The following is a 14,547-nucleotide window of genomic DNA, read 5'->3' as shown; positions in this document are numbered from 1 at the left end:
TCTGTCTCTCTCTTTCTTGCTCTCCCTCTCTCCGTTACCGTGAACCCCTGCATCAGTCTGCTCTTTGTCTCTCTCTCTTTCTCGCTCTCCCTCTCTCCGTTACCGTGAGCACCTGCATCAGTCTGCTCTTTGTCTCTCTCTTTCTCACTCTCCCTCTCTCCGTTACCGTGAACCCCTGCATCGGTCTGCTCGTTGTCTCTATTTTTGTCGCTCTCCCTCTCTCCGTTACCGTGAACCCCTGCATCAGTCTGCTCTTTGTCTCTCTCTCTCACTCTCCTTCTCTCCGTTACCTTGAACCCCTGTATCAGTCTGCTCTTTGTCTCTCACTCTCTCACTCTCCCACTCTCTGTTACCGTGAACCCCTGCATCAGTCTGCTCTTTGTCTCTCTCTTTCTCACTCTCCCTCTCTCTGTTTCCGTGAACCCCGGCATCAGTCTGCTCTCTGTCTCTCTCTGTCTCGTTCTCCCTATCTCCGTTACCGTGAACCCCTGCATCAGTCTGCTCTTTCTCTCTCTCTCTCACTCTCCTTCTCTCCGTTACCGTGAACCCCTGCATCAGTCTGCTCTTTGTCTCTCACTCTCTCACTCTCCCACTCTCTGTTACCGTGAACCCCTGCATCAGTCTGCTCTTTGTCTCTCTCTTTCTCACTCTCCCTCTCTCCGTAACCGTGAACCCCTGCATCAGTCTGCTCTTTGTCTCTCTCTCTCTCACTCTCCCTCTCTCTGTTACTGTGAACCCGTGCATTAGTCTGCTCTTTGTCTCTCTCTCTCTCTCGCTCTCCCTCTCTCCGTTACCGTGAACCCCTGCATCAGTCTGCTCTTTGTCTCACTCTCCGTCACTCTCCCTCTCTCCGTTACCGTGAACCCCTGCATCAGTATGCTCTTTGTCTCTCTCTTTCTCACTCTCCCTTTCTCCGTTACCGAGAACAGCTGCATCAGTCTGCTCTTTGTCTCTCTCTTTCTCCCTCTCCCTCTCTCTGTTACCGTGAAACCCTGCATCAATCTGCTCTTTGTCTCTCTCTTTCTCACTCTCCCTCTCTCCGTTACCGTGAACCCCTGCATCAGTCTGCTCTTTGTCTCTCTCTCTCACTCTCCTTCTCTCCGTTACCCTGAACCCCTGCATCAGTCTGCTCTTTTTCACTCTCTCTGTCACTCTCCCTCTCTCCATTACCGTGAACCCCTGCATCAGTCTGCTCTTTGTCACTTTCTTTCTCGCTCTCCCCCTCTCCGTTTCCGTGAACCCCGGCATCAGTCTGCTCTCTGTCTCTCTCTGTCTCGCTCTCCCTATCTCCGTTACCGTGAACCCCTGCATCAGTCTGCTCTTTGTCTCTCTCTCTCACTCTCCTTCTCTCTGTTACCGTGAACCCCTGCATCAGTCTGCTCTTTGTCTCTCTCTTTCTCACTCTCCCTCTCTCCGTTACTGTGAACTCCTGCTTCAGTCTGCTCTCTGAATCTCTATTTCTCGCTCTCCCTATCTCTGTTACCGTGAAGCCCTGTATCACTCAGCTCTTTGTCTCTCTCTCTCTCACTCTTCTTCTCTCTGTTACCATGAACACCTGCATCAGTCTGCTCTTTTTTATCTCTCTTTCACACTCTCATTCTCTCCGTTACCGTGAACCCTGCATCAGTCTGCTCTTTCTCTCTCTCTCTCTCACTCTCCCTCTCTCTGTTACTGTGAACCCCTGCATGAGTCTGCTCTCTGTCTCTCTCTTTCTCTCTCTCCCTATCTCCGTTACCATGAACCCCTGCATCAGTCTGCTCTTTGTCTCTCTCTCTCACTCTCCTTCTCTCCGTTACCGTGAACCCCTGCATCAGTCTGCTCTTTGTCTCTCTCTCTCTCACTCTCCCTCTCTCTGTTACCGTGAACCCCTGCATCAGTCTGCTCTTTGTCTCTCTCTTTCTAACTATCCCTCTCTCCGTTACCTTGAACCCCTGCATCAGTCTGCTCTTTTTCTCTCTCTCTCTCACTCTCCCTTTCTCAGTTACCGTGAACCCCTGCATCAGTCTGCTCTTTGTCTCTCTCTTTCTCGCTCTCCCTCTCTACGTTACTGTAACTCCCTGCATCAGTCTGCTCTTTGTCTCTCTCTTTCTCACTCTCCCCCTCTCCGTTACCGTGAACCCCTGCATTAGTCTGCTCTCTGGCTCTCTCTTTCTCGCTCTCCCTCTCTCCGTTACCGTGAACCCCTGCATCAGTCTGCTCTTTGTCTCTCTCTCTTTCTCGCTCTCCCTCTCTCCGTTACCGTGAGCACCTGCATCAGTCTGCTCTTTGTCTCTCTCTTTCTCCCTCTCCCTCTCTCTGTTACCGTGAAACCCTGCATCAATCTGCTCTTTGTCTCTCTCTTTCTCACTCTCCCTCTCTCTGTTACCGTAAACCCCTGCATCAGTCTGCTCTTTGTCACTTTCTTTCTAGCTCTCCCCCTCACTGTTTCCGTGAACCCCGGCATCAGTCTGCTCTCTGTCTCTCTCTGTCTCGCTCTCCCTATCTCCGTTACCGTGAACCCCTGCATCAGTCTGCTCTTTGTCTCTGTCTCTCACTCTCCTTCTCTCCGTTACCGTGAACCCCTGCATCAGTCTGCTCTTTGTCTCTCACTCTCTCACTCTCCCACTCTCTGTTACCGTGAACCCCTGCATCAGTCTGCTCTTTGTCTCTCTCTTTCTCACTCTCCCTCTCTCCGTAACCGTGAACCCCTGCATCAGTCTGCTCTTTGTCTCTCTCTCTCACTCTCCTTCTCTCCGTTACCGTGAACCCCTGCATCAGTCTGCTCTTTGTCTCTCACTCTCTCACTCTCCCACTCTCTGTTACCGTGAACCCCTGCATCAGTCTGCTCTTTGTCTCTCTCTTTCTCACTCTCCCTCTCTCCGTAACCGTGAACCCCTGCATCAGTCTGCTCTTTGTCTCTCTCTCTCTCACTCTCCCTCTCTCTGTTACTGTGAACCCGTGCATTAGTCAGCTCTTTGTCTCTCTCTCTCTCTCGCTCTCCCTCTCTCCGTTACCGTGAACCCCTGCATCAGTCTGCTCTTTGTCTCTCTCTTTCTCGCTCTCCCTCTCTACGTTACCGTAACTCCCTGCATCAGTCTGCTCTTTGTCTCTCTCTTTCTCACTCTCCCTCTCTCCGTTACCGTGAACCCCTGCATTAGTCTGCTCTCTGTCTCTCTCTTTCTCGCTCTCCCTCTCTCCGTTACCGTGAACCCCTGCATCAGTCTGCTCTTTGTCTCTCTCTCTTTCTCGCTCTCCCTCTCTCCGTTACCGTGAGCACCTGCATCAGTCTGCTCTTTGTCTCTCTCTTTCTCACTCCCTCTCTCCGTTACCGTGAACCCCTGCATCGGTCTGCTCGTTGTCTCTCTTTTTGTCGCTCTCCCTCTCTCCGTTACCGTGAACCCCTGCATCAGTCTGCTCTTTGTCACTTTCTTTCTCGCTCTCCCCCTCTCTGTTTCCGTGAACCCCGGCATCAGTCTGCTCTCTGTCTCTCTCTGTCTCGCTCTCCCTATCTCCGTTACCGTGAACCCCTGCATCAGTCTGCTCTTTGTCTCTGTCTCTCACTCTCCTTCTCTCCGTTACCGTGAACCCCTGCATCAGTCTGCTCTTTGTCACTCACTCTCCCACTCTCTGTTACCGTGTACCCCTGCATCAGTCTGCTCTTTGTCTCTCTCTTTCTCACTCTCCCTCTCTCCGTAACCGTGAACCCCTGCATCAGTCTGCACTTTGTCTCTCTCTCTCTCACTCTCCCTCTCTCCGTTACCGTGAACCCCTGCATCAGTCTGCTCTTTGTCTCACTCTCCGTCACTCTCCCTCTCTCCGTTACCGTGAACCCCTGCATCAGTCTGCTCTTTGTCTCTCTCTTTCTCGCTCTCCCTCTCTCCGTTACAGTGAACACCTGCATCAGTCTGCTCTTTGTCTCTCTCTTTCTCGCTCTACCTCTCTCCGTTACCGTGAAGCGCTGCATCAGTCCGCTCTTTGTCTCACTCTTTCTCCGTCTCCCTCTCTCCGTTACCGTGAACCCCTGCATCTGTCTCCTCTTTGTCTCTCTCTTTCTCGCTCTCCCTCTCTCCGTTACCGTGAAGCCCTGCATCAGTCTGCTCTTTGTCTCTCTCTCTCACTCTCCCTCTCTCCATTACCGTGAACACCTGCATCAATCTGCTCTTTGTCTCTCTCTTTCTCACTCTCCCTCTCTCCTTTACCGTGAACCCCTGCATCAGTCTGCTCTTTGTCTCTCTCTTTCTCACTCTCCCTCTCTCTGTTACCGTGAAGCCCTGCATCAATCTGAAATTTGTCTCTCTCTTTCTCACTCTCCGTCTCTCCGTTACCATGAACCCCTGCATCAGTCTGCTCTTTGTCTCTCTCTTTCTCACTCTCCCTCTCTCCGTTACTGTGAACCCCTGCTTCAGTCTGCTCTCTGAATCTCTATTTCTCGCTCTCCCTATCTCCGTTACCGTGAACCCCTGTATCACTCAGCTCTTTGTCTCTCTCTCTCTCACTCTTCTTCTCTCTGTTACCGTGAACACCTGCATCAGTCTGCTCTTTTTTATCTCTCTTTCACACTCTCGCTCTCTCCGTAACCGTGAACCCTTCATCAGTCTGCTCTTTCTCTCTCTCTCTCTCACTCTCCCTCTCTCTGTTACCGTGAACCCCTGCATGAGTCTGCTCTCTGTCTCTCTCTTTCTCTCTCTCCCTATCTCCGTTAACATGAACCCTTGCATCAGTCTGCTCTCTGTCTCTCTCTTTCTCACTCTCCCTCTCTATGTTACTGTGAACCCCTGCATCAGTATGCTCTTTGTCTCTCTCTTTCTCACTCTCCCTTTCTCCGTTAGCGAGAACAGCTGCATCAGTCTGCTCTTTGTCTCTCTCTTTCTCCCTCTCCCTCTCTCTGTTACCGTGAAACCCTGCATCAATCTGCTCTTTGTCTCTCTCTTTCTCACTCTCCCTCTCTCCGTTACCGTGAACCCCTGCATTAGTCTGCTCTGTCTCTCTCTTTCTCACTCTCCCTCTCTCCGTTACCGTGAACCCCTGCATTAGTCTGCTCTCTGTCTCTCTCATTCTCGCTCTCCCTCTCTCCGTTACCGTGAACCCCTGCATCAGTCTGCTCTTTGTCTCTCTCTATTTCTCGCTCTCCCTCTCTCCGTTACTGTGAGCACCTGCATCAGTCTGCTCTTTGTCTCTCTCTTTCTCCCTTTCCCTCTCTCTGTTACCGTGAACCCCTGCATCGGTCTGCTCGTTGTCTCTATTTTTGTCGCACTCCCTCTCTCCGTTACCGGAAACCCCTGCATCAGTCTGCTCTTTTTCTCTCTCTCTGTCACTCTCCCTCTCTCCGTTACCGTGAACCCCTGCATCAGTCTGCTCTATGTCTCTCTCTCTCTCACTCTCCCTCTCTCTGTTACCGTGAACCCCTGCATCAATCTGCTCTTTGTCTCTCTCTTTCTCACTCTCCCTCTCTCCGTTACCGTAAACCCCTGCATCAGTCTGCTCTTTGTCACTTTCTTTCTCGCTCTCCCCCTCACTGTTTCCGTGAACCCCTGCATCAATCTGCTCTTTGTCTCTCTCTTTCTCACTCTCCCTCTCTCCGTTACCGTAAACCCCTGCATCAGTCTGCTCTTTGTCACTTTCTTTCTAGCTCTCCCCCTCACTGTTTCCGTGAACCCCGGCATCAGTCTGCTCTCTGTCTCTCTCTGTCTCGCTCTCCCTATCTCCGTTACCGTGAACCCCTGCATCAGTCTGCTCTTTGTCTCTGTCTCTCACTCTCCTTCTCTCCGTTACCGTGAACCCCTGCATCAGTCTGCTCTTTGTCTCTCACTCTCTCACTCTCCCACTCTCTGTTACCGTGAACCCCTGCATCAGTCTGCTCTTTGTCTCTCTCTTTCTCACTCTCCCTCTCTCCGTAACCGTGAACCCCTGCATCAGTCTGCTCTTTGTCTCTCTCTCTCACTCTCCTTCTCTCCGTTACCGTGAACCCCTGCATCAGTCTGCTCTTTGTCTCTCACTCTCTCACTCTCCCACTCTCTGTTACCGTGAACCCCTGCATCAGTCTGCTCTTTGTCTCTCTCTTTCTCACTCTCCCTCTCTCCGTAACCGTGAACCCCTGCATCAGTCTGCTCTTTGTCTCTCTCTCACTCTCCCTCTCTCTGTTACTGTGAACCCGTGCATTAGTCAGCTCTTTGTCTCTCTCTCTCTCTCGCTCTCCCTCTCTCCGTTACCGTGAACCCCTGCATCAGTCTGCTCTTTGTCTCTCTCTTTCTCGCTCTCCCTCTCTACGTTACCGTAACTCCCTGCATCAGTCTGCTCTTTGTCTCTCTCTCTCTCACTCTTCCTCTCTCCGTTACCTTGAACCCCTGCATCAGTCTGCTCTTTTTCTCTCTCTCTCTCACTCTCCCTTTCTCAGTTACCGTGAACCCCTGCATCAGTCTGCTCTTTGTCTCTCTCTTTCTCGCTGTCCCTCTCTACGTTACTGTAACTCCCTGCATCAGTCTGCTCTTTGTCTCTCTCTTTCTCACTCTCCCTCTCTCCGTTACCGTGAACCCCTGCATTAGTCTGCTCTCTGTCTCTCTCTTTCTCGCTCTCCCTCTCTCCGTTACCGTGAACCCCTGCATCAGTCTGCTCTTTGTCTCTCTCTCTTTCTCGCTCTCCCTCTCTCCGTTACCGTGAGCACCTGCATCAGTCTGCTCTTTGTCTCTCTCTTTCTCACTCCCTCTCTCCGTTACCGTGAACCCCTGCATCGGTCTGCTCGTTGTCTCTCTTTTTGTCGCTCTCCCTCTCTCCGTTACCGTGAACCCCTGCATCAGTCTGCTCTTTGTCACTTTCTTTCTCGCTCTCCCCCTCTCTGTTTCCGTGAACCCCGGCATCAGTCTGCTCTCTGTCTCTCTCTGTCTCGCTCTCCCTATCTCCGTTACCGTGAACCCCTGCATCAGTCTGCTCTTTGTCTCTGTCTCTCACTCTCCTTCTCTCCGTTACCGTGAACCCCTGCATCAGTCTGCTCTTTGTCACTCACTCTCCCACTCTCTGTTACCGTGTACCCCTGCATCAGTCTGCTCTTTGTCTCTCTCTTTCTCACTCTCCCTCTCTCCGTAACCGTGAACCCCTGCATCAGTCTGCTCTTTGTCACTCACTCTCCCACTCTCTGTTACCGTGTACCCCTGCATCAGTCTGCTCTTTGTCTCTCTCTTTCTCACTCTCCCTCTCTCCGTAACCGTGAACCCCTGCATCAGTCTGCACTTTGTCTCTCTCTCTCTCACTCTCCCTCTCTCCGTTACCGTGAACCCCTGCATCAGTCTGCTCTTTGTCTCACTCTCCGTCACTCTCCCTCTCTCCGTTACCGTGAACCCCTGCATCAGTCTGCTCTTTGTCTCTCTCTTTCTCGCTCTCCCTCTCTCCGTTACAGTGAACACCTGCATCAGTCTGCTCTTTGTCACTCTCTTTCTCGCTCTACCTCTCTCCGTTACCGTGAAGCGCTGCATCAGTCCGCTCTTTGTCTCGCTCTTTCTCCGTCTCCCTCTCTCCGTTACCGTGAACCCCTGCATCTGTCTCCTCTTTGTCTCTCTCTTTCTCGCTCTCCCTCTCTCCGTTACCGTGAAGCCCTGCATCAGTCTGCTCTTTGTCTCTCTCTCTCACTCTCCCTCTCTCCATTACCGTGAACACCTGCATCAATCTGCTCTTTGTCTCTCTCTTTCTCACTCTCCCTCTCTCCTTTACCGTGAACCCCTGCATCAGTCTGCTCTTTGTCTCTCTCTTTCTCACTCTCCCTCTCTCTGTTACCGTGAAACCCTGCATCAATCTGCTCTTTGTCTCTCTCTTTCTCACTCTCCCTCTCTCCGTTACCGTGAACCCCTGCATTAGTCTGCTCTGTCTCTCTCTTTCTCACTCTCCCTCTCTCCGTTACCGTGAACCCCTGCATTAGTCTGCTCTCTGTCTCTCTCATTCTCGCTCTCCCTCTCTCCGTTACCGTGAACCCCTGCATCAGTCTGCTCTTTGTCTCTCTCTATTTCTCGCTCTCCCTCTCTCCGTTACTGTGAGCACCTGCATCAGTCTGCTCTTTGTCTCTCTCTTTCTCCCTTTCCCTCTCTCTGTTACCGTGAACCCCTGCATCGGTCTGCTCGTTGTCTCTATTTTTGTCGCACTCCCTCTCTCCGTTACCGGAAACCCCTGCATCAGTCTGCTCTTTTTCTCTCTCTCTGTCACTCTCCCTCTCTCCGTTACCGTGAACCCCTGCATCAGTCTGCTCTATGTCTCTCTCTCTCTCACTCTCCCTCTCTCTGTTACCGTGAACCCCTGCATCAATCTGCTCTTTGTCTCTCTCTTTCTCACTCTCCCTCTCTCCGTTACCGTAAACCCCTGCATCAGTCTGCTCTTTGTCACTTTCTTTCTCGCTCTCCCCCTCACTGTTTCCGTGAACCCCTGCATCAATCTGCTCTTTGTCTCTCTCTTTCTCACTCTCCCTCTCTCCGTTACCGTAAACCCCTGCATCAGTCTGCTCTTTGTCACTTTCTTTCTAGCTCTCCCCCTCACTGTTTCCGTGAACCCCGGCATCAGTCTGCTCTCTGTCTCTCTCTGTCTCGCTCTCCCTATCTCCGTTACCGTGAACCCCTGCATCAGTCTGCTCTTTGTCTCTGTCTCTCACTCTCCTTCTCTCCGTTACCGTGAACCCCTGCATCAGTCTGCTCTTTGTCTCTCACTCTCTCACTCTCCCACTCTCTGTTACCGTGAACCCCTGCATCAGTCTGCTCTTTGTCTCTCTCTTTCTCACTCTCCCTCTCTCCGTAACCGTGAACCCCTGCATCAGTCTGCTCTTTGTCTCTCTCTCTCACTCTCCTTCTCTCCGTTACCGTGAACCCCTGCATCAGTCTGCTCTTTGTCTCTCACTCTCTCACTCTCCCACTCTCTGTTACCGTGAACCCCTGCATCAGTCTGCTCTTTGTCTCTCTCTTTCTCACTCTCCCTCTCTCCGTAACCGTGAACCCCTGCATCAGTCTGCTCTTTGTCTCTCTCTCACTCTCCCTCTCTCTGTTACTGTGAACCCGTGCATTAGTCAGCTCTTTGTCTCTCTCTCTCTCTCGCTCTCCCTCTCTCCGTTACCGTGAACCCCTGCATCAGTCTGCTCTTTGTCTCTCTCTTTCTCGCTCTCCCTCTCTACGTTACCGTAACTCCCTGCATCAGTCTGCTCTTTGTCTCTCTCTCTCTCACTCTTCCTCTCTCCGTTACCTTGAACCCCTGCATCAGTCTGCTCTTTTTCTCTCTCTCTCTCACTCTCCCTTTCTCAGTTACCGTGAACCCCTGCATCAGTCTGCTCTTTGTCTCTCTCTTTCTCGCTGTCCCTCTCTACGTTACTGTAACTCCCTGCATCAGTCTGCTCTTTGTCTCTCTCTTTCTCACTCTCCCTCTCTCCGTTACCGTGAACCCCTGCATTAGTCTGCTCTCTGTCTCTCTCTTTCTCGCTCTCCCTCTCTCCGTTACCGTGAACCCCTGCATCAGTCTGCTCTTTGTCTCTCTCTCTTTCTCGCTCTCCCTCTCTCCGTTACCGTGAGCACCTGCATCAGTCTGCTCTTTGTCTCTCTCTTTCTCACTCCCTCTCTCCGTTACCGTGAACCCCTGCATCGGTCTGCTCGTTGTCTCTCTTTTTGTCGCTCTCCCTCTCTCCGTTACCGTGAACCCCTGCATCAGTCTGCTCTTTGTCACTTTCTTTCTCGCTCTCCCCCTCTCTGTTTCCGTGAACCCCGGCATCAGTCTGCTCTCTGTCTCTCTCTGTCTCGCTCTCCCTATCTCCGTTACCGTGAACCCCTGCATCAGTCTGCTCTTTGTCTCTGTCTCTCACTCTCCTTCTCTCCGTTACCGTGAACCCCTGCATCAGTCTGCTCTTTGTCACTCACTCTCCCACTCTCTGTTACCGTGTACCCCTGCATCAGTCTGCTCTTTGTCTCTCTCTTTCTCACTCTCCCTCTCTCCGTAACCGTGAACCCCTGCATCAGTCTGCTCTTTGTCACTCACTCTCCCACTCTCTGTTACCGTGTACCCCTGCATCAGTCTGCTCTTTGTCTCTCTCTTTCTCACTCTCCCTCTCTCCGTAACCGTGAACCCCTGCATCAGTCTGCACTTTGTCTCTCTCTCTCTCACTCTCCCTCTCTCCGTTACCGTGAACCCCTGCATCAGTCTGCTCTTTGTCTCACTCTCCGTCACTCTCCCTCTCTCCGTTACCGTGAACCCCTGCATCAGTCTGCTCTTTGTCTCTCTCTTTCTCGCTCTCCCTCTCTCCGTTACAGTGAACACCTGCATCAGTCTGCTCTTTGTCACTCTCTTTCTCGCTCTACCTCTCTCCGTTACCGTGAAGCGCTGCATCAGTCCGCTCTTTGTCTCGCTCTTTCTCCGTCTCCCTCTCTCCGTTACCGTGAACCCCTGCATCTGTCTCCTCTTTGTCTCTCTCTTTCTCGCTCTCCCTCTCTCCGTTACCGTGAAGCCCTGCATCAGTCTGCTCTTTGTCTCTCTCTCTCACTCTCCCTCTCTCCATTACCGTGAACACCTGCATCAATCTGCTCTTTGTCTCTCTCTTTCTCACTCTCCCTCTCTCCTTTACCGTGAACCCCTGCATCAGTCTGCTCTTTGTCTCTCTCTTTCTCACTCTCCCTCTCTCTGTTACCGTGAACCCCTGCATCAGTCTGCTCTTTGTCTCTCTCTTTCTCACTCTCCCTCTCTCCGTTACTGTGAACCCCTGCTTCAGTCTGCTCTCTGAATCTCTATTTCTCGCTCTCCCTATCTCCGTTACCGTGAACCCCTGTATCACTCAGCTCTTTGTCTCTCTCTCTCTCACTCTTCTTCTCTCTGTTACCGTGAACACCTGCATCAGTCTGCTCTTTTTTATCTCTCTTTCACACTCTCGCTCTCTCCGTAACCGTGAACCCTTCATCAGTCTGCTCTTTCTCTCTCTCTCTCTCACTCTCCCTCTCTCTGTTACCGTGAACCCCTGCATGAGTCTGCTCTCTGTCTCTCTCTTTCTCTCTCTCCCTATCTCCGTTAACATGAACCCTTGCATCAGTCTGCTCTCTGTCTCTCTCTTTCTCACTCTCCCTCTCTATGTTACTGTGAACCCCTGCATCAGTATGCTCTTTGTCTCTCTCTTTCTCACTCTCCCTTTCTCCGTTAGCGAGAACAGCTGCATCAGTCTGCTCTTTGTCTCTCTCTTTCTCCCTCTCCCTCTCTCTGTTACCGTGAAACCCTGCATCAATCTGCTCTTTGTCTCTCTCTTTCTCACTCTCCCTCTCTCCGTTACCGTGAACCCCTGCATTAGTCTGCTCTGTCTCTCTCTTTCTCACTCTCCCTCTCTCCGTTACCGTGAACCTCTGCATTAGTCTGCTCTCTGTCTCTCTCTTTCTCGCTCTCCCTCTCTCCGTTACCGTGAACCCCTGCATCAGTCTGCTCTTTGTCTCTCTCTATTTCTCGCTCTCCCTCTCTCCGTTACTGTGAGCACCTGCATCAGTCTGCTCTTTGTCTCTCTCTTTCTCCCTTTCCCTCTCTCCGTTACCGTGAACCCCTGCATCGGTCTGCTCGTTGTCTCTATTTTTGTCGCACTCCCTCTCTCCGTTACCGGAAACCCCTGCATCAGTCTGCTCTTTTTCTCTCTCTCTGTCACTCTCCCTCTCTCCGTTACCGTGAACCCCTGCATCAGTCTGCTCTTTGTCACTTTCTTTCTCGCTCTCCCCCTCACTGTTTCCGTGAACCCCTGCATCAGTCTGCTCTCTGTCTCTCTCTGTCTCGCTCTCCCTATCTCCGTTACCATGAACCCCTGCATCAGTCTGCTCTTTGTCTCTGTCTCTCACTCTCCTTCTCTCCGTTACCGTGAACCCCTGCATCAGTCTGCTCTTTGTCTCTCACTCTCTCACTCTCCCACTCTCTGTTACCGTGAACCCCTGCATCAGTCTGCTCTTTGTCTCTCTCTTTCTCAATCTCCCTCTCTCCGTAACCGTGAACCCCTGCATCAGTCTGCTCTTTGTCTCTCTCTCTCTCACTCTCCCTCTCTCCGTTACCTTGAACCCCTGCATCAGTCTGCTCTTTTTCTCTCTCTCTCTCACTCTCCCTTTCTCAGTTACCGTGAACCCCTGCATCAGTCTGCTCTTTGTCTCTCTCTTTCTCGCTCTCCCACTCTACGTTACTGTAACTCCCTGCATCAGTCTGCTCTTTGTCTCTCTCTTTCTCACTTTCCCTCTCTCCGTTACCGTGAACCCCTGCATTAGTCTGCTCTCTGTCTCTCTCTTTCTCGCTCTCCCTCTCTCCGTTACCGTGAACCCCTGCATCAGTCTGCTCTTTGTCTCTCTCTCTTTCTCGCTCTCCCTCTCTCCGTTACGGTGAGCACCTGCATCAGTCTGCTCTTTGTCTGTCTCTTTCTCACTCCCTCTCTCCGTTACCGTGAACCCCTGCATCGGTCTGCTCGTTGTCTCTCTTTTTGTCGCTCTCCCTCTCTCCGTTACCGTAAACCCCTGCATCAGTCTGCTCTTTTTCTCTCTCTCTGTCACTCTCCCTCTCTCCGTTACCGTGAACCCCTGCATCAGTCTGCTCTTTGTCACTTTCTTTCTCGCTCTCCCCCTCTCTGTTTCTGTGAACCCCGGCATCAGTCTGCTCTCTGTCTCTCTCTGTCTCGCTCTCCCTATCTCCATTACCGTGAACCCCTGCATCAGTCTGCTCTTTGTCTCTGTCTCTCACTCTCCTTCTCTCCGTTACCGTGAACCCCTGCATCAGTCTGCTCTTTGTCACTCACTCTCCCACTCTCTGTTACCGTGTACCCCTGCATCAGTCTGCTCTTTGTCTCTCTCTTTCTCACTCTCCCTCTCTCCGTAACCGTGAACCCCTGCATCAGTCTGCTCTTTGTCTCTCTCTCTCTCACTCTTCTTCTCTCTGTTACCGTGAACACCTGCATCAGTCTGCTCTTTGTCTCTCTCTCTCACTCTTCTTCTCTCTGTTACCATGAACACCTGCATCAGTCTGCTCTTTTTTATCTCTCTTTCACACTCTCGTTCTCTCCGTAACCGTGAACCCTGCATCAGTCTGCTCTTTCTCTCTCTCTCTCTCACTCTCCCTCTCTCTGTTACCGTGAACCCCTGCATGAGTCTGCTCTCTGTCTCTCTCTTTCTCTCTCTCCCTATCTCTGTTACCCTGAACCCCTGCATCAGTCTGCTCTTTGTCTCTCTCTCTCACTCTCCTTCTCTCCGTTACCGTGAACCCCTGCATCAGTCTGCTCTTTGTCTCTCTCTCTCTCACTCTCCCTCTCTCTGTTACCGTGAACCCCTGCATCAGTCTGCTCTTTGTCTCTCTCTTTCTCACTATCCGTCTCTCCGTTACCGTGAACCCTTGCATCAGTCTGCTCTCTGTCTCTCTCTTTCTCACTCTCCCTCTCTATGTTACTGTGAACCCCTGCATCAGTATGCTCTTTGTCTCTCTCTTTCTCACTCTCCCTTTCTCCGTTACCGAGAACAGCTGCATCAGTCTGCTCTTTGTCTCTCTCTTTCTCCCTCTCCCTCTCTCTGTTACCGTGAAACCCTGCATCAATCTGCTCTTTGTCTCTCTCTTTCTTACTCTCCCTATCTCCGTTACCGTGAACCCCTGCATTAGTCTGCTCTTTGTCTCTCTCTTTCTCACTCTCCCTCTCTCCGTTACCGTGAACCCCTGCATTAGTCTGCTCTTTGTCTCTCTCTTTCTCGCTCTCCCTCTCTACGTTGCCGTAACTCCCTGCATCAGTCTGCTCTTTGTCTCTCTCTTTCTCGCTCTCCCTCTCTACGTTACCTTAACTCCCTGCATCAGTCTGCTCTTTGTCTCTCTCTCTCTCACTCTCCCTCTCTCCGTTACCTTGAACCCCTGCATCAGTCTGCTCTTTTTCTCTCTCTCTCTCACTCTCCCTTTCTCCGTTAACATGAACCCTTGCATCAGTCTGCTCTCTGTCTCTCTCTTTCTCACTCTCCCTCTCTATGTTACTGTGAACCCCTGCATCAGTATGCTCTTTGTCTCCGTTACCGAGAACAGCTGCATCAGTCTGCTCTTTGTCTCTCTCTTTCTCCCTCTCCCTCTCTCTGTTACCGTGAAACCCTGCATCAATCTGCTCTTTGTCTCTCTCTTTCTCACTCTCCCTCTCTCCGTTACCGTGAACCCCTGCATTAATCTGCTCTTAGTCTCTCTCTTTCTCACTCTCCCTCTCTCCGTTACCGTGAAGCCCTGCATTAGTCTGCTCTTTGTCTCTCTCTTTCTCGCTCTCCCTCTCTACGTTGCCGTAACTCCCTGCATCAGTCTGCTCTTTGTCTCTCTCTTTCTCGCTCTCCCTCTCTACGTTACCGTAACTCCCTGCATCAGTCTGCTCTTTGTCTCTCTCTCTCTCACTCTCCCTCTCTCCGTTACCTTGAACCCCTGCATCAGTCTGCTCTTTTTCTCTCTCTCTCTCACTCTCCCTTTCTCAGTTACCGTGAACCCCTGCATCAGTCTGCTCTCTGTCTCTCTCTGTCTCGCTCTCCCTATCTCCGTTACCGTGAACCCCTGCATCAGTCTGCTCTTTGTCTCTGTCTCTCACTCTCCTTCTCTCCGTTACCGTGA

Source organism: Hemitrygon akajei, unplaced genomic scaffold (genome assembly GCF_048418815.1).
Source record: "Hemitrygon akajei unplaced genomic scaffold, sHemAka1.3 Scf000156, whole genome shotgun sequence".
NCBI classification, from domain to species: Eukaryota; Metazoa; Chordata; class Chondrichthyes; order Myliobatiformes; family Dasyatidae; genus Hemitrygon; species Hemitrygon akajei.
Note: the sequence above shows the minus strand (reverse complement) of the source record.